At 35.6% G+C, this 27,493-nt stretch overlaps 1 non-coding gene across 1 annotated transcript; it reads right to left on the reverse strand.

The window, feature by feature from the left end:
• Window positions 1-3,532: 3,532 nt before the first annotated feature.
• TRNAN-GUU (transfer RNA asparagine (anticodon GUU)) lies at window positions 3,533-3,606 on the reverse strand. The gene has a single exon. It is a non-coding gene; the product is annotated as a tRNA-Asn (tRNA).
• Between the last annotated feature and the right edge of the window lie 23,887 nt (window positions 3,607-27,493).

Raw genomic sequence — 27,493 nt, forward strand, 5'->3', positions numbered from 1 at the left:
ATGAATCCTTACTTTGTTGAAGGTTTTTATCAAGAATAAATGCTGTACTTTGTCAAATGCTTTTTTGCATTTATGGAGAGGATCATATGGTTCTTTTCCTTTCTTTTATTAATGCCATATATCATGTTGATTGATTGTGAATAATGTACCACATCTGCAGACCAGGGATAAATCCCACTTAAATCATGGTGAATAATTCTTTATTGTACTGTTGGATTTGATTTGCTAGTATCTTGTTGAGAATTTTTGCATTGATGTTCATCAGGGATATTGGCATGTAATTGTGCTTTTTAGTGGGGTCTTCATCCTGTTTTGGAATTAAGGTAATGTTGGCTTCAGGGGCGCCTGGCTGGCTCAGTCGGTTAAGCGGCCAACTTCGGCTCAGGTCATGATCTCACGGTCCGTGAGTTCGAGCCCCGCATTGGGCTCTGTGCTCACAGCTCAGAGCCTGGAGCCTGTTTCAGATTCTGTGTCTCCCTCTCTCTGACCCTCCCCCGTTCATGCTCTGTCTCTCTCTGTCTCAAAAATAAATAAACGTTAAAAAAAAATTTAAAAAAAGGTAATGTTGGCTTCATAGAATGAGTTTGGAATTTTCCTTCCATTTCTATTATATACACACACACACACACACACAAACACACACACATATATATTGTATATGTTAAATATATGTGTTATATTCAACACGTATATATATGTATATATATACACGTATATATATACATATATATATACATATATATATATACACGTATATATATACATATATATATATACATATATATATATATATATGTATATATATATAACTGTTTGAGAAGAATAAGTATTAACTGTTTCTTAAATGTCTGGTAGAATTCCCCTGGGAAGCCATCTGGCCCTGGACTTCTGTTCACTGGGAGATTTTTGATGACTAATTCAATTTCTTTGTGTTTATGAGTCTGTTCAAATATTCTATTTCTTCCTGTTTCAGTTTTGGTAATGTGTATGTTTCTAGGAATTTATCCATTTCTTCCAGATTTCCCAGTTTGTTGGCATATAATTTTTCATAATATTCTCTTATAATTGATTGTATTTCTGTGGTGTTGGTTGTGATCTTTCCTCTTTCATTCGTGATTTTATTTATTTGGATCCTTTCTTTTTTTGAGAAGTCTGGCTACAGGTTTATCAATTTTATTAATTCTTTCAAAGAATCAGTTCTTATTTTCATTGATCTGTTCTTCTGTGGGTATTTTTGTTTGTTTCTATATCATTTATTTATTCCCTAATCTTTATTATTTCCCTTCTTCTGCGTTTTAGGCTTTATTTGGTGTTCCTTTTCTAGGTCCTTTAGGTGTAAGGTTAGATTGCATATTTGAGACGCTTCTTGCTTCTCAAGGTAGGCCTGAATTAATGTATTTTCCTCTTATTTGGACTGTCATGTTTTCATTTTCATTTGCTTCCATGTATTTTTTTTTTAATTTCGTGGCTAACCCATTCATTCTTTAGTAGGATGTTCTTTAATCTCCATGTATTTGTGGTCTTTTCAAAAATGTTTAACGTTTTTTTAATGTTTATTTAATTTTGAGAGAGAGAGTGAGTGAGTGAGCAGAAGTGGAGGAGGGGCAGAGAGAGAGAGAGATACAGAATCTAAAGCAGGCTCCAGGCTCTGAGCTGTCAGCACAGAGCCTGACGCGGGGCTTGAACCCATGTACTGTGAGATCATGACCTGAGCCGAAGTTGGACACTCAACCGACTGAGCCACCCAGGTGCCCCTCAAATTTTTTTTCTTGTGGTTTACTTCAAGTTTCATAGCATTGTGGTCTGATAATATGCATGGTATGATTTCAATCTTTTTGTTTCTGTTGAGGGCTGATTTGTGACCCAGAATGTGATCTATTCTGGAAAATGTTCCATGAACACTAAAAACACATCTCATCCTGCTGCTCTAGGATGAGATGCTCTGAATATATTTGTTAAGTCCATCTGGTCTAGTGTGTCATTGAAGGCTATTGTTTCCTTGTTGATTTTCTGCTTAGATGATCTGTCCATTGATGCAAGTGGGGTGTTAAAGTCCCCTACTATTATTTTATTATTATCAAAGAGTTTCTTCACATTTGTGATTGATTTACATGTTTGGGTACCTTCAATTTGGGGCATATTTATAATTGTTAGATTTTCTTCATGGATAGACCACTTAATTATGATATAATACCCTTCTTCAACTCTTGTTACAGTCTTTGTTTTAAAATCTAGCTTGTGTGATAAAAGTATGGCTATTCTGGCTTTCTTTTGGCATCCATTAGCATGATAGATGGATTTTCATCCCCTCACTTCAGTCTGCTTGTGTCTTTAGGTCTAAATGAGTCTCTTGTAGGCAGCATATAGATGGATCTTGTTTTTTTTTTTTATCCATGCTGGCACCCTATATCTTTTGATGGGAGAATTTAGTCTATTTACATTCAGAATGATTATTGGAAGATATGAATTTAGTGCCATAGTACCTTTTGTGTTGGTGTTTCTGATGGTGTTTTCTGGTCCTTTCTAGTCTTTGTTGCTTTGGGTCTTTTTTTCTCTGCACTTAATGAGTCTCCCTCAAATTTTGTGGAGGGCTTGTTTAATGGTCATAAGCCCCTTTATTTGTTGTTTGTTTGGGGAACTCTTTATCTTTCCTTCTATTCTGAGTGACAGTCTTGATGGATAAAGAATTCTTGGCTACATATTTTTTCCCATTCAGCATGTTGAATACATCCTGGCACTCCTTTCTGTCCTGCCAAGTTTCTGTGGAAAGATCTGCTATAAACTTGATCTGTCTTTCCTTGTAGGTTAGGGACATTTTTTTTTTCTCTTGCTGCTTTCAGGACTCTTTCCTTGTTGGTGTATTTTGTGATTTTGACTATGCTATCCCCGTGTGACCCAGGGTATCCTCAGACTATGCTGGCCATTCCTAGGTCTCTGCACTCCTTTCCTACTAGAGTACGACCACACCTGCCAGGCACTACCCTGGCAATGGCACAGACCTCAAATACTTCAGACTTTGTGCTCCACTGTTTATAAAAACTTGTGGTATTAAGCCCTTCTCCTTTTCCTACTCAGTGGTTTGGGGGGGAGAATTTTTCTTGTGCAATCCCCCGCATGTGTTTTTACTCTTTCTCTCTCTATCTTTCCTTCTTGCTCCTTTCTCCATGATCAGGCAACCCGCCCCTCCACAGGGCCCATAGCAATTTTCCCCCAAATCAACTCTCTGCAACTCCTACCTTCCATCATATGGCAGTGTTTTTGTGTTTTTTGTACTTTTTTTTTTTTTTAATTTTTTTTAAATTTTTTTTTTTTTTCAACATTTTTAATTTATTTTTGGGACAGAGAGAGACAGAGCATGAACGGGGGAGGGGCAGAGAGAGAGGGAGACACAGAATCGGAAACAGGCTCCAGGCTCCGAGCCATCAGCCCAGAGCCTGACGCGGGGCTCGAACTCACGGACCGCGAGATCGTGACCTGGCTGAAGTCGGACGCTTAACCGACTGCGCCACCCAGGCGCCCCAGCGAACCAGCCCGTCCCTGGGTGGTCTCGAACCACCAACCTTTCGGTTAACAGCCGAACGCACTAACCGATTGCGCCACAGAGACACTGTACTTTTTTAAATCACTCATTATGCAGTTTTTTCTCTCTGACATTGGATTGATTACTTGGGTGTTCAGAATTATTTGATAACATATAACTGGGCTTGAGGAACGAGGCAAGTCTAGGATCCCTGTACTCTCCTGCCATCTTAACCTCCTCCATGGCCCTGCTTCTCCTTTTGGCCTCTGATGACCTATATTCTATTTCCACACACTATCTCTTCCCCAGATGTCTCTGAGATTATAGCCATCTTGTAGCTTTTACAAACAGTGCCCTTCACTTTTCTTGATTGCATCCCAAGTTATGCAAAACAGAGATGAGTGTCTTGTGCCACTCCTTTGGATATACTCCAGACAAATTTGAACAGATGTGCACAATAATTTGCAAATATAGTTTTCTCTGCTGCCTCTGGTTCAAGGGGGATCTGGGAACTGGGCTGCCATCTGCTCAAGACCATGATCACCACTGCACTGGGAAGGAAGTGGTACAAGATGAGTAAAAATGCCACAAAAACGTTCCTACCATTTAAAAGGTAGCTTTTTTCAGGATTGCACATTTTCTTGCTGGCTGTGAAACTTTGTTTTCCAGAGCTGCAGCAAAGTTTATGCAGACAACTTCTGTTTTTCTGTTTTGTTTTGTTTCGTTTCGGTTTAAAAAAAAATTTTTTTTCTGTTTCTGTGGGAAAGGTGAGAGCTTAAGGTTTCCTAGACCAGCATTTTGCTGTTCTGAAAAATTTTATTATAACTAATGTTTAAACGTATGACACAGCATGTATCAAAAAAAACCTTCTTGTATTTAAATGAGGTATATATAAATGAAACAGACAAAAATAAAAGGAAACCCTCTTTTTTTAATGCTACCTTATTCTCCAAGTGCTGAAAATAGGAAGAAAATATAGATCAGTGACGTTAAACTTTTCCAATATGTCACTGACAATTCTTTTTAAAAGTCATTAAAAATGAATTATTAGAAAAATAAAAAGACAAAATATAAACACTATTTTCTTATTGAGAGAAATAGATAAAAATTATTCTGTGATAGTTCTGTAGATGTTCCTAAAAGGTTCTTTCTCAATACTAATTAGTAACCTCTAGTTCTCAACCCGGCATTGGTCAGTGGCCCACACTTTGTGTGGTCTAGGTTGATGATTATCTATCTGTCTTATGAATTAGAAAGACTCATGAGAACAAAGGAATAAATTGCTAAGGGAAAGGGTAAGGTTATTTTGACTGATATGAAAATTGTGTATACATGAAATCATCTAAAACATTGAAGACAGGGAATCATTTGGAAAACATATTGCCCCAAATATGGTGAAAAGTTAATAACTACGTAATGATTTATAAAGAGTGCATACAAAAAGAGAAGTAAATCAATAATATCTTAATAGCTAATTGAACAAAGACCCATACACCAATTATAAAATTAAAACTGGCAATGAAAGTGGAAAGCATGTGATTTCCTTTCAAGAGAAGAAAATATCAATCACGCTAAAGCCTGATACATTTTTTTGCTACAAAGTTATTTTTAAAATTGTCCTCATAATTTAGAAACTAGGTCAAAGGTTTATGCTGAAAGATAATTACTTGTTAGTCATAGGAGCAAAACAAGGCATGTTAAAAAAACAAACAAACAAACAACTCTACATTTCTAAAGTGGAGTACTCAGTACGTTTTGACCGAAAGTGAGGTATGTGCCATAATGGTTAAGAGCTTGGGCTATGAAAGTGAACTATTGGGAATGATTTCCACCTTTAACAAATACTACCTGTGTAACCTTGATCAAGTTAGTCTGTGCCTCTCTTTCTCATCTGTGCAGCAGTGATAATAGTTTTATTTTATAGGCTTGTAGTGAAGATCAGGGAGTGAACACATGTCAAACTTTGCTTGGCTCAGACACAGCCCTCAGCAACTAGTAACAATGATGATTATTAAACATCTCCAATTACACATAGGACAAGCCTGCAGGGTTTGCCAAAGAGACCTGTTTAGAATCGTTCTTTACTCATTTTGACCGGAGTTTAAAAGAACTTACACCAGAGGCACACAGGATGAAGCAGGAAACATTTTTCTTGATTATGTTGTTTCATCTACATTCCTAGTTACTCATCTCTGAGCTTCATGCAACTATTACATTTCAGAACATCATGCCTCCAAGAATGCATTTTTCTATACTCTATACAGTAGGGGTCACGATGGTGACTCTTCTCACAGTAGGAGTCTTAGAGCTGGCTCTGGAACCTTCTAGCCAGAAACTGGGGATCTAAGTGAAGGCACTCAGGATTGTGAACTCTGCAAAGCTGGGTACCAGACATTGGACCATGAGACCCTGTATTCTCTCAGGAACAGTGACGCCAGTTAAAAGATCACATCAGTGTTAGAGATTTGTTAGTGGCAATTACTGTCTCCTTAATACTTTAACAATATATCCCACATTTTCAGCTGTTAACCTGTTATTGTAAGAAAAAAAACCAGTAACAACGGTAATACAATCGCAAACTGAGGGAAATTTCCAAATGTGACTTTCTTCAAACCATGCTTTCATTTTTTAAAGAACTTTTATTTTTCATTATAATTGGGTAACATACAGTGCAATTTTGGTTCCAGGTGCACAATATACTGATTCAACATTTTCATACAACACCCAATGCTCATCAGAAGTGCACTCCATGGGACGCCTGGGTGGCTTGGTTGGTTAAGCCTCCGACTTCGGCTCAGGTCATGATCTCAGGTTCGTGGGTTCCAGGCCCATGTCGGGTTCTGTGATGACAGCTCAGAGCCTGGACCCTGCTTTAGATTCTGTGTCTCCCTCTCTCTCTGCTTCTCCCCGCTCATGCTCTGTCTCTCTTTCTCTCAAAAATAAATAAACATTAATTTTTTTTAAATAAAAAAAAGTGCACTCCTTAACCCCATTACTTATTTCACCCATCCCCCCCACTCACCTCACTTCTGTTAACCAGCAGTATGTTTTCTATTGTTAAGAGTCTGTTACTTGGTTTGACTCTTTCTTTCTCTCTTTTTTCCCCCCACATGCTCATTTGTTTCTTACATTTCACATATGAGTGAAATCATATGCTATTCATATTTCTCTGACTGACTTATTTTGGTTAGCATTATACCCTCTAGCTCCATCCACATCATTGTAAATACAAGATTTCATTCTTTTATGAGTGAGTAATATTCATATATATATATATATATATATATATATATATACATACATATATCACATCCATTCATCCATTCATCTATTGATAGACATTTGGGCAGGTTCATAATTTGGCTATTGTAGACAATGCTACTATAAACATCAGGGTTCATGTATCCTTTTGAATATGGGTTTTTGTATTCTGTAGGTAAATACCCAGTAGTATGATTGCTGGGTCATGGAATGGTTCTATTTTAAACACTTTGATAAACCTCCATACTGCTTTCCACAGTGGCTGCACTAGTTTGCATTCCCATCAATAGTGCACAAGGGTTCCCTTTTCTTCACATCCTTGCCAACGCCTGTGGTTTCTTGTGTTGTTGATTTTAGCCATTCTGACGGGTGTGAGATGATGTCTCATTATAGTTTTGATTTCTATTTCCCTGGTGATGAGTGAAGTTAAGAATCTTTTCATGTGTCTGTTGGCCATCTGGATGTCTTCTTTGGAGAAATGTCTGTTCATGTCTTCTTCCCATTTTTTATTGGATTATTTGTTTTGAGGTGTTGAGCTATATCAGTTCTTTTTTTTTTTTTAATTTTTTTTTAACATTTATTTATTTTTGAGACAGAGAGAGACAGAGCATGAACGGGGGAGGGTCAGAGAGAGAGGGAGACACAGAATCGGAAGCAGGCTCCAGGCTCTGGGCCACCATCAGCCCAGAGCCCGACGTGGAGCTCGAACTCACGGACTGTGAGATCCTGACCTGAGCTGAAGTCGGACGCTTAACCGACTGAGCCACCCAGGCGCCCCTATATCAGTTCTTTATACATATTGGATAATAAACTTCTATTGGCTATATCATTTGAAAATATCTTCTCTCATTCAGTAGGTTGCCTTTTAGTTTTGTTGATTGTTTCCTTTGCTTTGTAGAAGCTTTTTATTTTGATGTATGCCAAATAATTTATTTTTGCTTTTGTTTCCCATGCCTAAGGAGACACATCTAGAAATAAATTGCTACAGCCAGTGTCAGAGAAATTACTGCTTGTGCTCTGTTCTAGGATTTTTATGGCTTCAGGTCTCACATTTAGGTGTTTAATTCATTTTGAATTTATTTTATTTTTGTGTATGGTATAAGAAAGTGGTCCAGTTTCATTCTTCTGCATGTTGCTGTCCAGTTTTCCTGACATGATTTGTTGAAGAGACTGTCTTTTTGCCATTGGATATTCTTTCCTGCTTTGTGAAAGATTAATTAAACCACATAATTGTAGGTTAATTTCTGGATTTTCTATTCTGTTCTATTGATTTATATATCTCTTTTTGTGCCAGTATCATACTGTTTTGATTACTACAGCTTTGTAATATAACTTGGAGTCTGAAATTGTGATGCTTCCTGATTTTCTTTTTCAAGTTTGCATTGGCTATTCTTAGTCTTTTATGTTTTTATACAAATTTTGGGTTTTTTTTTTTCCTAGTTCTAAACAAAATGCTGTTGGTATCTTTACAGGGATTGCATTAAATCTGTTGATTGTTTGAGTAGTATGGATAATTTTAAAGTATTTCTTCTACCAATCATGAGCATGGAATGTCCTTCCATTTCTTTGTGTCATATTGAATTTCTTTCATAAGCATTTCATAGTTTTCAGAGTACAGATCTTTCACCTCTTTGGTTAGGTTTATTACTAGGTATCTTAATTTGAGAGGTCCAATTGTAAATGGAATGTTTTTCTTTCTGCTGTTTCGCTATTGGTGTGTAAAAATGCAACAGATTTCAGTACGTTGACTTTGTATCCTCTGAATTTACTGAATTCATTATCAGTTCTAGTGGTTTTGGTGGAGTCTTTCAAGTTCTTTATATATAGAATTATGTAATCTGCAAATAGTAAAGGTTTTACTTCTTAGTTACTTATTTGGATGTGTTTTGTTTCTTTTTGTTGTCTGATTGCTATGGCTAGGACTTCCAGTACTATATTAAATGAAAGTGGTGAGAGTGAACATCTTCCTCTTGTTCCTGACCTTAGAGGGAAGCTCTCAGCTTTTTACCATGTGGATGATGTTAGCTTGGGTTTTTCATACAATGCCTTTATTATGCTGATGTATGTTCACTCTAAACCTACTTTCCTGAGGGTTATAATCATGAATGGATGTTGTACTTTGCCAAATGTTTTTTTTCTGTATTTATTGAAATTATCATATAATTTTACCCCTTCTTTTATTAATGTATGTACCACATTAATTGACTTGCAGATTTTGAACCACCCTTGCAACCAGGAACAAATTTCACCTGGTTGTTGTGAATGACATTTTAAAAGTATTATTGAATTTTTGCTAGTGTTTTGTCGAGGATCTTTACATCTGTGTTCATCAGAGATATTGGCCTGTAGTTCTTGTTTTTAGTGATGTCTGTATTTGGTTTTGTATTAGGGTAATGGTGGTCTCATAGAATGAATTTGGAAAGTTTTCTTCCTTTTCTATACAGTAAAACCTTAGTTTGTGAGCATAATTCATTCTGGAAACATGCTTGTAATCCAAAGCACCTGTATTTCAAAGTGAATTTTCCAATAAGAAATAATGAAATTCAGATGGTTCATTCCACAACCCCAAAATACTCATATAAAAATGATTACAATACTGTAATATAATGCAAAACAATAAAGAAAATACAAAATATAAAGAAAATAAACAAATTAACCTGTACTTACCTTTGAAAACTTTCATGGTTGCTATGAAGGAGATAAGACAGAGGAGGGTTATTGTGTAGGATGACTTTCTCTATCACTAATGGGATCACTGCTATATATTGGCTCAATGGAATCTTTTTTTTTTTTTTTTGTGCAACTTTAACAAGGAACCTATCCAATGACCTATAATGAAGTAAAACATTCATAAGCTTTCTCTTGTGACAAAAAATACACTAGTGGCAGTTGTGGGCACTTTCCAATGTTCTGAAAACTCATTGATTTCTGCCAGACACCAATGCCTGAGACCAAGCATCTGAGCATGGGAGACAATCAACCACAATCCCACAGAGAGAGAGAGAGAGAGAGAGAGAGAGAGAGAGAGAAGAACCATTGGCTTAGCTGTGATCATGTGACATTTGGCGTCAGGTACTACTTGTATTGCAAGGCATTGCTTATTTATCATGTTAAAATTTATTAGAAATGGTCACTCATCTTGTGGAACAATTGCAGAACAAGTTACTCACAATCCAAGGTCTTACCATATTTTGAAATAGGTGTTAACTCTTCTTTAAAAAATTTTTTTAAAATGTTTATTTATTTTTGAGAGAGACAGAGTGTGAACTGGGGAGGGGCAGAGAGAGACACACAATCTGAAGCAGGCTCCAGGCTCTGAGCTGTTAGCATACTTAACCAACTGAGCCACCCAGATGCCCCTCACTCTTCATTAAATGTTTGGTAGAATGTGCCTGTGAAGATCTTAACTTTTATTTGTTTCAAGCTTTTTGATTATAGACTCTTTTTTTTTTTTTTTTTTGCTGCTATTGGTATATTCAAATTTTCTATTTCTTTCAGTTTTGGCAGTTCATATGTTTCTAGGAATTTATCCATTTCTTCTAGGTTGTCCAATTTGTTGACATATGCTTTTTCATAATATTCTTTTATAATTGTTTGTATTTCTATGGTGTTGGTTGTGATTTCTCCTCTCTCATTTGTGATTTTATTTATTTGAGTCATTTTTTTTTCTTGATAAGTCTGGCTAGAGGTTTATCAATTTTATTGATTTTTCCCAAAAACCAGTTTTTGGTTTCATTGATCTGTTTTATTTTTTTTTTAATATTTTTTTTAGTCTCTATAGCATTGTTTTTTAAATCTGTATTATTCCCTTCCTTCTGCTGATTTTAGGTATTGTCTAACAGACGTTCTTTTTCTAGCTCTTTTAGGTGTAGGTTTAGGTTGTTTGAGATTTTTCTTGCTTCATGAATTAAGCTTTATTACTATAAACTTGCTTGTTAGAATTGCTTTTGCTTTATCTCAGAGGCTTTGGACACTTGTGTTTTCATTTTCATTTGTTTCCATATACACTTGAATTTCTTATTGGATTTCTTGGCTGACTCATTCATTGTTCAGTAGCACGTTATTTTACCTCCATGTATTTGTGATCTTTCCAGATATTTTCTTGTGGTTAACTTCTATTTTTATAGCATTGTGGTCAAGAAAGACGCATGGTATGTCTTCAATCTTCTTTAATTTTGTTGAGGCTTGTTTTGTGGCCTACTGTGTGATGTATTACAGAGAATATTCCATGTGAACTTGAAAAGAATGTATATTCTGCCGTGTTAGGAAGGAATGTTCTGAATATACATGTTAAATCCATCTGGTCCAGTGTATCATTCAAAGCCATTGTTTCTGTATTGATTTTCTGTTTAGATGAGCTGTCCTTTGATGTAAGTGGGTGTTAAAGTCCCCTACTATTATTGTATTATTATTGATTAGTTCCTTTATATTTGTTATTAACTGTTTTATGTATGGGTGCTTCCATGTTGTGTGCTTAAATATTTATAATTGTTAGGCCTTCTTGTTGGATTGTCTTCTTTATCAATACATAGTGTTTTTCTTTTTTTTTGTTACACAGTCTTTGTTTTAATATCATATTGGACAATATAAGTATTGTTACTCATAATATATATCAACTTTCTTCTGATATCTATTTTCATGATAGATATTTCACTATCCTTTCATTTTCAATCTGTTGTGTCTTTAGGTCTAAAATTAGTCCATTGTAGGAGGCATATAGTTGGGTCTTTTTTTTAATCCATTATGTAATTCTATGTCTTTTGATTGGAGCATTTAATCCATTTACATTCAAAGTAACTATTGATATATATGTATTTATTGCCATTTTATTACTTGTTTTGTGGTTTCTTCTGAAGATTTTCTCTGATCCTTTCTTGTGTTTCTCTCTTTCATGGTTTGCTGGTTTTCTTTAGTGATATATTTGGATTTCGTTCTCTTTATTCTTTGCATATTTATTTAATTTGTAGTTACCATTAGGTGTGTATATAATATCTTCAGTATATAGCAGTCATTTAGGTTCGAACCTATTCTTTACTCCTCTTCTCCCTAGGATTTAGGTAAATGATGTCATATTTTACATCCTTTTATTTTTGAGTTTCTTGACCAATTTTTTTTAACAGAAATATTCATTTTGACTGTCTTTGTATTTCCTACCTTCATACTGTCACTTATGGTGTTTTCTTTTCACTCAAAATGTCTTCTTTAATATTTCTTGTTGGGAATGAGTTAGTGGTCATGAATTCCTTTAGTTTTTGTTTGGGAAACTCTCTATCTCTCATTCTTTTCTGAATGACAACCTTTCTGGATAGAGAATTATTGGCTGGAGATTTTTCCCATTCTGCACTTTGAATATATATGACACTCCTTTCTGGCTTGGAAAGTTTCTGCTGAAAAACCTGCTGATAGCCTTATGGAATTTCCCTTGTATGTTACTGCCTTCTTTTTGTCTTGCTGCTTTTAAAGATTTCTTCTTTTTCACTATATTTTGTCAATTACAATATGTCTTGATGTACATCTGCCTTTGTTAACTTTGTTGAGGGCTCTCTGTGCCCCCTATAGCTGGATATCTGTTTCTTTCCCCAGATTAGGGAATTTTTCAGCTATTATTTCTTCACACAAATTTCCTGCCCCCTTTTCTCCCTCTTCTTCTTCTGGGACTCGTATATAATTAATGTTATTACAATTGATGGAGTCACTGAGTTCCCTAAGTCTATTCTCATTTTGCATAAATCGTGTTTCTTTGTTCAGCTTGATTGCTTTCCATTACTTTGTCTTCTATGTCACTAATTTGTTTATCCATTTCTTCCCCTTTATTCTCTATTACATCAAATGTGTTTCTAATCTTGCTTACTGCACTCTTCATCTCCAATTGGTTCTCTTTTAATTATTGTGGTAAGGGTCTCACTGATGTCTTCCACTCTTTTCTCAATTCCAGTGAGTGTCCTTATGATCATTGCTTTAAATACACCATTAGTCATGCTACTTATATCTATTTCACGTAGACCTTGAGCTGTGGCCTTGTCCTGGTTTTTTTTTTTTTTTTTTTTTTTTTTTTTTTTTTTTTTTACATCTGCAACAATTTTCTCTGTCTTATTTTGTCTTTGTCTCTGTGCCTGTGTCTCTGAGTTAAGTCAGCTACATCTGTTCTCGAGGGTAATGGCCTTATGAAGAAGAGATCCCATAGTGCCCTGCAGTGTAGTGTCCCCTGTTCCCCAGGTCCTGGAGATTCAGAGAGTGTCTCCTAATATGTGCTGCATGTGGTTTGCTGTTTTGTCCTGGGCACTTTATGCTTCAGGCGATTCATGTGTAAAGGCTCTCTCTGCCTGTTATAGGCAGTGTTTGGTCCCTTCCTGAAATTGGTGTATTTTAACTAGGTGTGCTTGTGAAATGATACCTATAACTATGGCCATCAGAACCCAGGCCTTACAAAATTCCTGGGTGGGAGATGCAGTGCGAGCTGGGGTTTGTGATGGTCTTTTAGGGGAGGTCTGCTGTGCTGAGACTTAGGCAAGCATGACTGGGAAAAGTGATTCAACTGGAACATGGGGTAGGGTGCCTTGTGTAGGCAAATTAGGTAGCAAGTCTCAGAACTGTGCTGGTTCTTACAGGTGGCCCTGTGATTTCCTTTGTCCCTTTGTTTCCAGAAGGGTCTCTCTGTGGATGTTGCTTCTCTGGGACACACTCCAAGGCATACTCTGAGGTGAGCAAATAACTTCCCCACTGTGTGCCCCAGGCACTCTTCAGATCACTGTTTCCAAACCACATATGTGTGGACTCTTTGCCTTGCTTTCTCTCCAAAAGCCACCCTAATGTCTCTGGGTTCCCCCTGAGCCAAGCCTGCTGACCTTTAAAACTGTAGGCTTTAAGCCCTATTCATTGCAAGAACTCATGAAATTCAGTCACCCTTGTTTTCTAAGCCAATTGCTATGGGGATTCATCTTCCCCATGTGGCTCCTTGTATGCTAGTCTGTCTCTCATCTCTCTCCACAACTGGAGCTCCCTAGCACAGCAAGCACAATCCATTTTTCTTACAAACTGTGTCTCCACACTTCCTACATTCTTCAATGTGACCTCTTGCTACCTTCAGTTGTGGAGTTTGTTCTGCCAGTTTTCAGGTTGATTTTGGGGATATTTAAGATGTTTTGATAGTTGTCGTGCTGTATTCAAGGGACAAGTCAAGCCTAGTCAAGCCTCCCAACCATGCTTTCTTAGTTGGCCTCCAAGAACATTCCCTGTGTGGAAGCTGGAGACCTTTCACAAATCCCTTTCTTCTCTTCTCAGTGAACTGTGTTGCTGCCATTGGAACCTAGAAGTTCCTGACCACCCGAAAACCCTCTTTAGAGGTCTCTTGTCTGTATGTGCTTGTCCTGGTAAGGGTCCAATCCACACTCCTAGCTTTTGTCCTGTCACACATTTAGGATTCATCATAGCAATATTTACAGGTTTTCTGGTCCATGTGTACATCTTCTGAGGATAAGTTGCTTTGAGAAAGATGGAGAATTGAAGAACCCAACTTTGAGGCCAGGTTTCATATTCAGTAGCAAGTAGGCTCTGTTAGGGGAAAAAGAAAGCTATGAGATTTAAAAAATCAATGGGAGACAAACCATCTGGAAGAGAGTAAATGTTGCTGATTGCTTGCCTGGACTTAATCAGTTTTCTGTAGATTTTTCTGTAGATTTCCAACTATAGCCTGCTTCTTACCTCAGTTTTTCAACTTGGACGTTGGGCTTCTGAATATACCTTGAAATGCTTCTCTGCCTCTTCATGTAATCCTCTATCTGAACTCATCTTTCAAAACACATCTTTTAAGAGTTTGACTCATACTTAATACACAATATTACTATAGTTACTAGCTGTGGTTATAGCTCATTTCAATCTGTTTTATTGCGTGGACAACTTGTGTTTCTTATTTCTATTAAACTATTCACGATCATAACAGAAACACTTAAAATCCCTTGTCAAGAGATTGTGTAATGGCATTTGTCAAGAGTATTAAGAGAAAATAAACTACATCGCAGAAGAATTCTCTGATTTAAAAAAATACATATATCTGAAGACACATGCTTGAGTAGATTACACTGCAAACCTGGCCCATTTCCATTCATTAGTTATATCAGTGGGAAGAACACAACTTATAGATAAAAGAACATATCTGTAGGCATGATAAATTTATCTGTGATTGGACCAATTGGGATTTTATGGTCTGAAGCATTATGCATTTGTCAGTCTTATTTAATTGTTTTCAGCAAAGTGACTCAATCATATTATTCATGTCATTGAGGAAAAAAAGGAAATGGTCTAAAATTAGCTTGTGTACCAACTCCAGGCAATTGGTCTTTGTCCAGACACATTTTTCTATCTGCTGATAGAGCCTTGTTGTAAAACTTAGAACCCTTTGTGCAGAATCACAGCCCATTAGCCATCTGTTTGTCTGTAACCTACCTTTCTTCTTATAATGTAAGGATTTCATTATTTTGCATGTTAAGAGGCATTTGACTTTCATAACATTTATCTAAAAATATCTCGTATCTATTAAGGAATAACAGCAGATAAAAAAAAAAGAATCTCACATTGAAACAATTTTCATAAACATACGTTTAAGGATAAATTGATTTAAAACATGGGAACTTCAAGGGGCACCTGAGTGACTTAGTTGGTTAAGCATCTGACTTTGTCTCAAGTCATGGTCTTGCAGTTTGTGAGTTTGAGCCCCACATCAGGCTCTCTGCTGTCAGAGTGGAGCCCGTTTCAGATTTTCTTTCCCCCTCTCACTCTGCCTCTCCCCACTTGCGCTCTCTCTCTGTCTTTCTCAAAATAAATCAATAAACTTAAAAAAAAGGGAACTTCACATAAAACGGTAACAAAACAAGAAAACGACAAAAATAGCTTCCTAAATAAATAATGCATTGCAGTAGAAAGTGCAAAATCTTCTTGCATTATAAAGTACATGAAGAGTCAGCATAGCTTTATGAATTTCAGAGAGAAATATGAATACTCTGAAAGTGTGTAACACATGATTATCAAAGAAGTTTGCCTTTGTTCCCTGACTAAAGTAGCAAAAACAGAGTTTGATAGCTCCTCCAAGCCACCCCCAAAGTAACATTGGACAAAAAAGAAAAAAAAAAAAACAGGGGCACCTGGGTGGCCAAGTGGGTTGAGCATCTGACTTCCGCTCAGGTCATGATCTTGTGGTTTCTGAATTTGAGCCCAACATCGGCCTCACCGATATCAGCTCAGAGCCCGCTTTGGATCCTCTGTCCCCCTCTCTTTGGGTGTCCCCAACTTGTGCTCTCCCCCATCCCCCCAAAAAAGGAAAAGAGAAAAACTGTAAGTTGATTAAAAGACTCGGTAGAGGTGGCTTGCAGTTGTGTTGCTTCTCAACTGTCTGGAGAAGTCACTCTAGATACCTTGGGTAGTGGTTGTCTGTTATCTTATTCATCATTCAGCATTTAACACAGTTCTGGCATTTATTAGGCAGATTTATTTTTTAACTTCTTTTTCTAAATACAGACATATCTTCAGTAATATTGAACACTTTGAAAATACAAAAAGGATAAGAAATAAAACATGTTTGCATAGTTCCACCACACTGTGATAAAATTCTGAGTTCTTTTTTATCATTTATCTGTTAGCTTTTTGATGCATTTATGAATGTGTATACACATATGCAAAAACACAATTGGAATTATATTTTATATGCCTTCAGAATATTTTTAAATTTTTTATCACTAAAATAATTGTACCTATTTTTAATTTTATTGTTTTTTTAAATTTCTTACTTAAATTTTAGCTTGTAGTGTAATAATGGTTTCAGGAGTACAATTTAGTGATTCATCACTTACATACAACACCCAGTGCTCATCATAACAAGTGTCCTCTTTAATACCCATCACCCATCTAGCCCATCACTGCCCCCCACCTCCCTCCATCAACCTTCAGTTCATTCTCTGTCTTTAGGAGTCCCTTATGGTTTGTTTCCTCGCTCTCTCCACTCCCCTTTCCATATGTTCATCTGTTTTGTTTCTTAAATTCCATGTTAGGGTGAAACCATATGGTATTTATCTTTCTCTGACTGACTTATTTCACTTAGCATTATATACTCAAGTTCCATCCACATTATTGCAAATAGCAAGCTTTTAGTCTTTTTGATGACTGAGAAATATTCCATTGTGTATACAAACCACTTCTTCTTTATCCATTCATCAGTGGATGGACATTTGGGCTCTTTCCATTGTTTGGCTATTGTTGATAATGCTGCTAAAAACATCAGGATGCGTGTACCCATTTGAATCTGCATTTTTGTAACTTTTGGGTAAATACCTAGTCATGAAATTGCTGGGTCATAAGGAAGTTTTGTTTTTAACTGTTTAAGGAAATTCCATGCTGTTTTCCAGAATGGCTGCACCAGTTTTCATTCCCACCAACAGTAAAAGTGGGCTCCCTTTTAGCTGCATCCTCACCAACATCTGTTGTTTCCTGTGTTGTTAGAGTTAGCCATTCTGACAGGTGTGAGGTGGTATCTCATTGTGGTTTTGATTTGTACTTCCCAGATGATGAGTGATGTTGAGCATCTTTTCATGTGACTGTTATCCATTAGGATGTCTTCTTTGGGAAAATGTCTATTCATTTCTTTTGCCTATTTCTTAACAGTGCTGTTTGTTTTTTGGGTATTGAGTTTGATAAGTTCTTTATAGATTCTGGATTCTAACCCTTTTTCCAATATGTCATTTGCAAATATCTTCTTCCATTCCATAGGCTGCTTTTTAATTTTGTTGATTGTTTCCTTCACTGTGCAGAAGCTTTTTATCTTGATGAAGTCCCAATAGGTCATTTTTGCTATGATTTCCTTTGCCTCCAGCAACATGTTGTGTAAAAATTGTTGGGGCTGGGGCACCTGGGTGGCTCAATTGGTTAATCATCCAAATTTGGCTCAGATCATGATCTCATGGTCTGTGAATTCGAGCCCCGCTTCAGGCTCTGTGCTGTCAGCACAGAGCCCGCTTTGAGCCTTCTGTCTCCCTCTCTCTCTGCCCCTCTTTTGTGTGCACTCTCTCTCTCTCTCAAAAATAAACATTAAAAAAAAATAAGAGGTCAAAGATGTTGTTGCCTGTGTTCTTCTCTATAAATTTGATGGTTTCCTGTCTCGCATTCAGGTCTTGCATCCATTTTGTATCTATTTTGTGTATAGTGTGTATACACTATATTTTGTGTATGGTACATTCAACATTTAAAGCTGTTTCTTCTGATATTTAACTTTGTATTTCTAAATACTTATACCACTGTTGTATAATTATTCAGTTCAGTTTTACCAGTTTCCTTCTTACTAAAAGAGATGATGATTTAATTTTCTTATATTTTTCACGTCCACACTCACCATTCTTTCCATCATTAAAGACAATCCCATGTGACCCTTTTGGACATTAATATCACAATTATATCAGTTTTCCTAATATCGAAACGTTTGCATGCTTTCAGATCTTTGTTATATAACTTTGGCTATTTTGTTTCCTTTAATAACTTAGAGGTTTTCACTTATATTTTTGTTCATATATTTTCTCCTACCTACTTTCTTTGAAGTTACATTTTCTAACTGGTTGAGGGGGTTATCTATTATTATTCTATTTTGTTTAATAATAGGTACAATTGTCACTTTTTTTCCTAAGTGTACCATAGGTATATGAAATTATGTAATGGGAAGGGAAGAAACAGAACAAATTTGATCCACTAGACTAGAAATACAAACATGTCATGTTTGTTTGTTTGTTTGTTTATTTATTCTAAATAACACCAATTTGACTCAGTTCCCACATACTGGTTGTATTAGGAAATTTAAAGTCAGAATTGTGAAGATCTTTTTTATGCATGTAGGTTTTAAATTTTATTTTAATTCAATGAAAAGGACTGAGAGGTCTACTTTAATGACACAGTCCTATAATATTTTTGTCTACTTAAAATTTTATAATACAAGTTTGCTACAGCTGTATCTAAATGTGATTATAGAAATATTTTCAACATATAAAGCTTCTTCTTAATGATGGATCAACATTTATCAATTAAAAGCACGCTATCTTGTTTGACACTTATTCTTGAAAATTCAGATTTGCCTGATGTTACATCACTAATTAATTTTGATCCACATTATTTTTCAATGTTGTGTTTCTCCCAAGCAAAGCTAGTAAGATTTTTAAAGCATATGTGTTTTTATTTAACATATTGTAGAATTAAGTTTCTTTTTCTTAAAAGACTGTTTTTTTTTTAGTGTTTAAATAAACATAGAGCACAAGCAGGGGCAGAGAGAGAGGGACACACAGAATCTGAAGCAGGCTCCAGGCTCTGAGCTGTCAGCACAGAGCCTGATGCAGGGCTCAAACCCAAGAACTGTGAGATCATGACCTGAGCCCAAGTTGGACGCTTAACCAACTGAGCCACCTAGGTGCCCCTTAAATTTCTTTTTCTTTTGGTATAGTAGGTTTTAAAATTGTAGATAATTCTTAATAGTTAGGATTATATTTGATAGGTTGATAACAATGCTAATAACTTAAAGGGCATTGCTCTTTAGAATAGATACACAACTTACCAGTGTTATTGACAAAAGCAAAAGAAGAAAAAAAAATAGACATGTAGACTCCATGAGGAATGAGAAGGAAAATGTACCATAAAGGAGGATTTTTTAAACCTTGAAAAACTGCTGCTTATAAGTGAAAAGCAACTTTGAAAACCAAGATAAATAGCATGATTTCCTAGAAAAGAAATAAACTACCCAAATTACCCAAGTAGAAGTGGAAAATTTTAATGGATCAATTAGAATAAAAGAAATCCAGGAGGTAATAAAAGATATCCTATTGAAAAGGGCACCTGGACCAGGTTTCTTCACAGCTGAATTTTAAATAATCTATTAAAGACTGACAATGCTATTGAAACTATCCTTGGCCATAAAGAAGATATAAATCTTCCTGTTTCACTTTACAAAGCCAGTAAAATTTTAATAATAAAATTTTATCATGATAGCACCTAAAGTAAAATTATAGAAAATCTCAATTTTAAGTAAAAACCAGCTCATTTTAAGTAAAATGTTAGCAAGGAACCCAGAAGTACATCAAACGAATAATACACTATGACCAAATAGGTTTTGTACAGAAATGAAAGTATTTAAATATAAATGTATGTATCAAATAATCCATTACATCAATAAATCATAAGGGGTAAAAAGATCATATTCTTTGATGCTGAAAGAGTACCTCATAAAATTCATAAGCCATTCCCTTTTTTTCCAGCAAAAATTAAAACAATGGCACAGGTAATGAATTCATACCTCTTCAAAAGAGGGTTTACAGTGAAAAGTCTTTTCCACTTGTCCTGACATTGAAACTACAGAATATCAAAGGAACAAAAATCTTAAAAGCAGCTGGAAAGGAATAAAGATTACTACGAAAGAGTGACCCACTTCTAACAAACAGCTCAAAATTTGAAATGAGTAAAATAATATTTTTAATATGTAACAGAAAATAACTGTGACATATTTCTTCACTGAATAAAAATGTTTCAAGAAATCAGGTAAAATAAAGACATTTTTAAGGAAAAAAAAAAAAAGCTGAGACAGTTCACTACCGGACCACCATTAAAGGGAATTCTAAAGAATGTACTTCAAGAGAGAAAGGTTTCTTGAAGGTCTAAGATGCAGGACAGAATTATAAACAGAGATGTTTGTAAAAGAAAAATTGGTGAAATAAAGAAAACAAAAGTGAAATAATTTGTAGAGTAGGTGAAAAATGAATAATAGCAATAGCATATAAGTTGAAAGGAGGCAATGATAGCTAAAATTCTCTTATATACTTGAATTTTTAAAAAGAAGGTAGATACTGATTAACTTTAGGCTAATTGATTAAATATCAGAAACAGAATAGAAAACTGTACAGTGTAAAGAAAAACATAATGACATAATAAACTTAATAATAATGTAAATATAAAACACAAACACTTTGGAAGTGATTCTTAAAAGAACGTATTTCCAAATAATACAACTAAAATTGAAGGGAAAAAAAAGATTGAGAGTTGTAGAATGAGAAATAGCATAGCATGCAAACATTAATTAAACTGTATGCCATCTTGATAGCATACAAAGTAGATTTTAATGAAAAAAAAAGATTACCAAATTTTAAAATGTTTACTACTGACTGATAAAGGTAAACATGTATGTACTAATAATATAGCATCAAAATACATAAGGTATAAATAGAAGAAAAGTTACAAGAAGATATTAAGAGACCTGACTTAAGAGTAATATGTTTTTGGGGTGCCTAGGTGGCTCAGTAGGTTAGCATTTGATTTTGGCTCAGGTCATGATCTTGCAGTTCATGAGCTTGTGCCCAGCGTCGGGCTCAAAGCTGACAGCTTAGAGCCTGGAGCCTGCTTAGGATTCTGTGTCTCCCTCTCTCTGTGCCCTTCCCCTGCTCACACTCTGTCTCTCTCAGAAATAAATAGACATAAAACATTTTTTTAAAAAGAGTAATAGGTTTTTAACATCCTTTTAGAAACTGACAAATTATGACACATTCAAAAATTAGTAAAGACAGAAATATGACTAAGATGATTTACATGTCTTACTAATAAACACATAGAATATTATGCCTAACAACTGGAAATGCACATTATTTTCAAGAAACCATAAAGCATTATGAAATGTGACCAAAATATAGACCAAAAGTTATGTTCAATATATTTCTAGGGTTTGGTAACATACATTCAAAACCTTTTTATTAAAATTTGTGGGATGAAGCTAAGGATACAGTTAGAGAGAAATTTATAGCTGTAAAGTCTTACATTAGAAAAGAAATCCCATGGGGTGCCTGGGTGTCTCAGTCTGTTAAACGTCTGACTCTTGATTTTGGCTGAGGTCATGATCTCATGGTTTGTGAGACAGAGCCCCCCCCCCCCCCCCCCACACACACACACACATCGAGCTCTGAGCTGGACTTGGTACCTGCTTAAGATTCTCTCTCTCCTTCTTCCTCTGCCCCTCCCCTGCTCACACTCTCATTCTCTCTCTCAAAAAAAAAAAAAAAAAAAGTGAAAAAGAAAAGAAATCCTAAAATTTAAGAAGCTAATCTTTCAACTAAAAAAACTATATAAGAACAAAAGAATAAATCAAGGAATGAAATAATAAAGATATGAACAGAAATTAATGAAATAGAAAACAAAAATCTAGTAAGAGTATTAAAAAAGCCAAAAATTGGTTCTCTGAAAAGATTATTAAAGGAGGCAAATATCTGACAAGATTAAGAAAAAAAAAAGAATGAAGGAATAAAGGAACGACCCACAATAAATGAAAAGAGAGGCACATTGCAGGTTCTGCAGGGGTTAAGCAGATTAAAATAATTAGGATATAACAGGTAAATGTATCTCATGATGAAACAGTGTGAATTAGATAAATGGATAAATTCAGAGAAAATAAAACTTATAAGAATACTCATTTACCCACTCATCCAACAACTACTTTTTGAGGATCTATTATGTACCTGAAACTGTTTTTGGATTTTGAGATGGTTCAGTAAAGAAAAGAGCTAAAGATTTGTGTCTTTGAAGAGCCTACATTTCAGACCACCAGTAGAAGACAAAAAAGCAAACACAATAAGTCAGGAAATTATATGATACATTAGAAAATTATAAGTGCTATTAAAAAAAACAAAAAGAAAATGTAGTTATAAGCAGCTGAAAAGGATCAAGAATGCTGATAAGTGAGGGTAGTTCTTATTGAAAATGTGATATTGGAGCAAAGACGTTAAGCAGGTGAAGGTATTACCCATAGAAACAGTGTTCCTGGTTGGGGGAAGGGCCAGTGAAAAGCGTTAATATGAGAATATGTCTAGCAAGTTTGTTCCAGGAATAGCCAGTGTGGCTGTTGCAAGGGAGGAAAGTAATAAAGTAACATGAAATTAATAAAATATGCAACCAGAGAGGTAAGGAAGAGGCCAGATCATGTAGGATGTTGCAAGCCACTGTCCAGCTAATACAATGAAGAGCCGTTGAAGGATTTAAGGACAGGAGTAATAGCTTCTGATCTGATTTAAATTTGAGAAGGCTCATTCCAGCTTCTGTTTGGAGAAACAACACTAAGGCTGTGTTATCAATTCTGTAGTCATTAGGCAAGTGTATCTATTTAAATTTAAATTTAATTAACCAGTTTCTCCATGACATTAACCATAGTTCAAATGCTCAACAGCCATATGCGGCTATTGACTACCATATTGAACACACACACACACACATATATATATATATATATATATATATATATATATAATTGCAGAGAATTCTTTGTGAACGTATTGCTCTAGGAAAGCAGAGGTAGAAACAAGGAAGTGAATGGAGAAATGAAAGCTATAAACCAGCTGAGATGATGCTGTCTCCAACTGGGATGGTAGCATTGGAGCAGTGAAAAGTGATTAGATTCTCATTAATTCTAGTTCGGGAAGAAATAATTGATAATGTGATAGAAACATTAAAGAAATTCAATCATTAGCTAATTGAAATTCAATCTGTAGTTTTCAATAAGAAAACAATGGAACCGGTTGATTCTTCAGGGACGTTCTAGCAGTCAAATACTAAATAATCCCAAATTTATACAAATTCCTTCACAGAACACATAAAAAAACATTTTTCAACCCATTTTATGACATTTTTTTGAGAATTTATGTATTGTAATACATGTATTTAACAAAGTACTCATATCAGAAGAGAGGAAGCGCTCCTGCAAATCAATAAGACAATGATAAATAAAGCAGAAGATTTGAACACACACTTCATAAAAAAGGATATCCAAAGGGGCAATCGTGTTTTGGTGTTCAGTGGCATTAGTAATTGTTTTGTATTTGAAACCCACAAATGAAACCCAGAATGAATGGCTAAAATGGAAAGACAGAGGACACCAAGTAGTGGTGAGGATGTGAAACAGCTGGAACTCTACATTGCCACAATTTTAGAAAATAATTTGGTGAAACCTACTAAAGTGAACGTTAAGCGTCTCCCTGACCCATCAGTGCTGCTCCTTGATATATTCTCAACAGAAATGAGTATGTAGGGGTGCCTGGGTGGCTCAGTCGGTTAAGCGGCGAACTTCAGCTTAGGTCATGATCTCGCGGTCCGTGAGTTCGAGCCCCAAGTCGGGCTCTGTGCTGACGGCTCAGAGCCTGGAGCCTGTTTCAGGTTCTGTGTCTCCCTCTCTCTGACCCTCCCCTGTTCATGCTCTGTCTCTCTCTGTCTCAAAAATAAATAAACATTAAAAAAAAAATTAAAAAAAAAAAAAAGAAATGAGTATGTATGTTTGGGAAAGATGTGCACAAGCATATCCACAGCAGCTTTATTTATAACCTCTCAAATCTGGAAATGACCTAAATATCCACCAATGGAATGGGTAAATTGTGGATATTCTCATTAAATGGCATACGACACATGGGGGCAGGGGTTACTTCTACATGGACATGAATCAACATCAAAGGTACAATGTTGGGGCATGTGGGTGGCTCAGTCGGTTGAGTGTCTGACTTTTGCTTTTGGCTCAGGTGATGGGGCTCAAGTCATGACCTCATGATTCGTGGGCTGGAGCCCTACAACGGGCTCCATGCTTGGAGTGTGGAGCCTGCTTGAGATACTCTCTCTCCTTATTTCTCTGCCGTTCCCCCACTCATTCTATCTCTCCCTCAAAATAGATAAATGAACTCAAAACAAAAACAAAAACAAAAATGACACAATTTTGAGTGAAAGAAGCCTGACACAAAAAAAGACAAACTGTATGATTCCATTTATGGGAAGTTTCATAAGAAGCAAGTCTAAATTAGGATGGCACATCAGGTCCATAGACAGCAAGGGGCACGAGGGAGTCGTTTGGGGGAACTGAAAATGTTTTCTGTTTTGCTCTGGGTGGTGGTTCCATGGGAGCATTCATAGGTAGAAATCCATCCCTCTACACGGGTGGGGCATGTGTGCTTCACTGCATAAAGTTCATTCTTCCATAAAGGAGGACCATGACAATAGCAGGATTTTGCAGGGTGCTTTGGGAGGCTGAGCTGAAACTTTATCTTTTCGGCAGGGACAGGGGATTAGAGTGGGACAAATGAGGCTGAGTAAGTGCAGGGCTGGACCTTATGTTGGTTTCAGACTTTGATACTTTGTTCATCATGGGTTTGGGGGATTTTGATTTCCTACATACTGTCTTATTAGTTATCTTGATATATATTCAAAAATTGTAAACAAAATGTTATACACTGAATCCAGTAACACATATCATACATCATGACCAAGATAAGATTAGCTTGTAAATGCATGTTTACTATATTGGAAAATCTAATAATTAACATTAACAGGAGAAATAGGTGGAAAAACTAAGAAAACACAGAAGTGAAAAAACTGGAAATCATATTTGTAATGCAATATAAATTAATAATATAAACCATAAAAACTGATCACAAAAGAGAGAAAATTCAATCAGGTAAATTATCTTAGTTGCCAAAGACCTATATATTATGTTCACCTTCATCAAGCATTCACTTACACAGTCTTAAGATATATTTATGGGGGAAATTGGCTAAACATTTAATGATTAGAAACATCAATGCTAGGGGCGCCTGGGTGGCACAGTCGGTTAAGCGTCCGACTTCAGCCAGGTCACGATCTCGCGGTCCGTGAGTTCGAGCCCCGCGTCAGGCTCTGGGCTGATGGCTCGGAGCCTGGAGCCTGTTTCCGATTCTGTGTCTCCCTCTCTCTCTGCCCCTCCCCCGTTCATGCTCTGTCTCTCTCTCTGTCCCAAAAATAAATAAATAAAAATAAATAAAAAAAATAAAAAAAAAAAACAAAAACAAACAAAAAAAACATCAATGCTACATAAACTCTTCCAGGGTATGCATGTGAATGTGTTTTTTAAAATGTAAGTTATTTTGGGGGCACCTGGGTGGCTCAGTGGGTAAGCGTCCGCCTTCGACTCAGGTCATGATCTCATGGTTCGTGGGCTTGAGCCCCACATCGGTCTCTGTGCTCACAGCTCAGAGCCTGGTGCCTGCTTTGAATTCTGTGCCTCCGTCTCTCTCCACTCCTCCCCGGCTTGCACTCTGTCTCTCTCTCTCTTAATAAGTTATTTTTATAAATCCAGCAAAAGAAATTATATCAAAATTTGATATACTCCCTAAATTTACAGTCTGATATTGATAAAAAAATCAAATTAAAATATTAACATTCAGAATTAGCAACACAGCAAAAGAATTATACACCACAACTAAATGAATTTCATAACAGCAATGTAATAAGTATTCAATATAAGGAAATACATTAATATAACTTGTCATTTTAATATGTCAAAGGAGAAAATCATGTAATTATTTCCTCATTTCATCGTGAATGATGAAAATACATTTGAAAACAATTTAACATCTACTCCTGGTAAAAATTAAATCTAATTAAAGTAGAAGCAGATAAATATAGATAAACAGAGAACTTAAATGTATCATAATAATGTCTATTTGAAAATGTTTAATGCATTTCTATTGAATTCAGCAATGAGACAATGATACCCACTCTCATCACTTAGAATTAAAATTGATCTCAGGGAGGTTATTAAGGAAATGCAAACAGATAAAAAGAAGTGAATAAAATGGGAAGAAGATACATGAATTATCTTTATTGGCATACGGTATGGAAAATCCAAGAAAACCAACTGAAAAAAATAGTAAAAGTAGTTAAAACATTTTCTAAGGCTTATCCTTCCTTTGCAGGAAAAAGTCACACAATGGCTACAGAAATTATATAAATCTAGAAATAAAATGATAAGAAATGAGTAAGCTTTGTATGAAGAACACTTTCAAATGCCATTTAAGGTTATAAATAAGTCCTTATATTGTACAGATGTCAAATTTAACTATGTAAAGTTAATGGGATCCCAAGTGTTTTCTTTTCCTGAAGGCATGCATGATGAAAACCATGCTCATTAAAAAGTTAAGGTTTTCAATAAATGTATTAACAAAAAATGTAGTAAGAGGAAGAGTAGCAGGTGAGATTAGTCATAGTACCTATTAAAGCAGATTAAAAATTTAAACAAGAGTGATTAAGCAATGTGTATTAGTGTATGAATATGTAAACATATCACAGTTACAAAATAGGGGAGCCAGAAATGGACTTAGATATACGTACGAGATGTTAATATCTGGCAGAGGTAGTATGGCACATCAGTGGGAAAGAGGAGGATTCATTTAAAAAATGATTGGTACTTATTTCTATTCAAAAAATATACATTTTGATCCCTATTGACTCATATTAAAAGCAATTAAAGATGGGTTAAATCACAAAACAAACCCCCCATATCACCATAAGAAAATGTGAGTGCATTTAAAATAATCTTCACTTCATAAAGCTATAAAGGAAAAAAACATATTTGAAATTTAACTTCACCAAAAAATCAAATATTTCTGGACACATACCAAATAACAAAACCAAGGAAAACAACAGAAACACTTTCGCTACCCATATCTGCAAAAGGATTATTTTTCGTAAGATATAAAGAGGTCCCACGGATTTGTTAGAAAAATAATATCCGATAAGAATTTGGACAAATATAAACAAATAGTTCAGAGTGAGGAAATAAAAATGAATCTTCAAAATGACGTGCAATATTTTTTGTGGTAAAAATAATGCAGATTAAAACTATGATATACCATTTTCTATTGAAAC

This window comes from Neofelis nebulosa, chromosome 4, assembly GCF_028018385.1.
Source record: "Neofelis nebulosa isolate mNeoNeb1 chromosome 4, mNeoNeb1.pri, whole genome shotgun sequence".
Classification (NCBI taxonomy): Eukaryota; Metazoa; Chordata; class Mammalia; order Carnivora; family Felidae; genus Neofelis; species Neofelis nebulosa.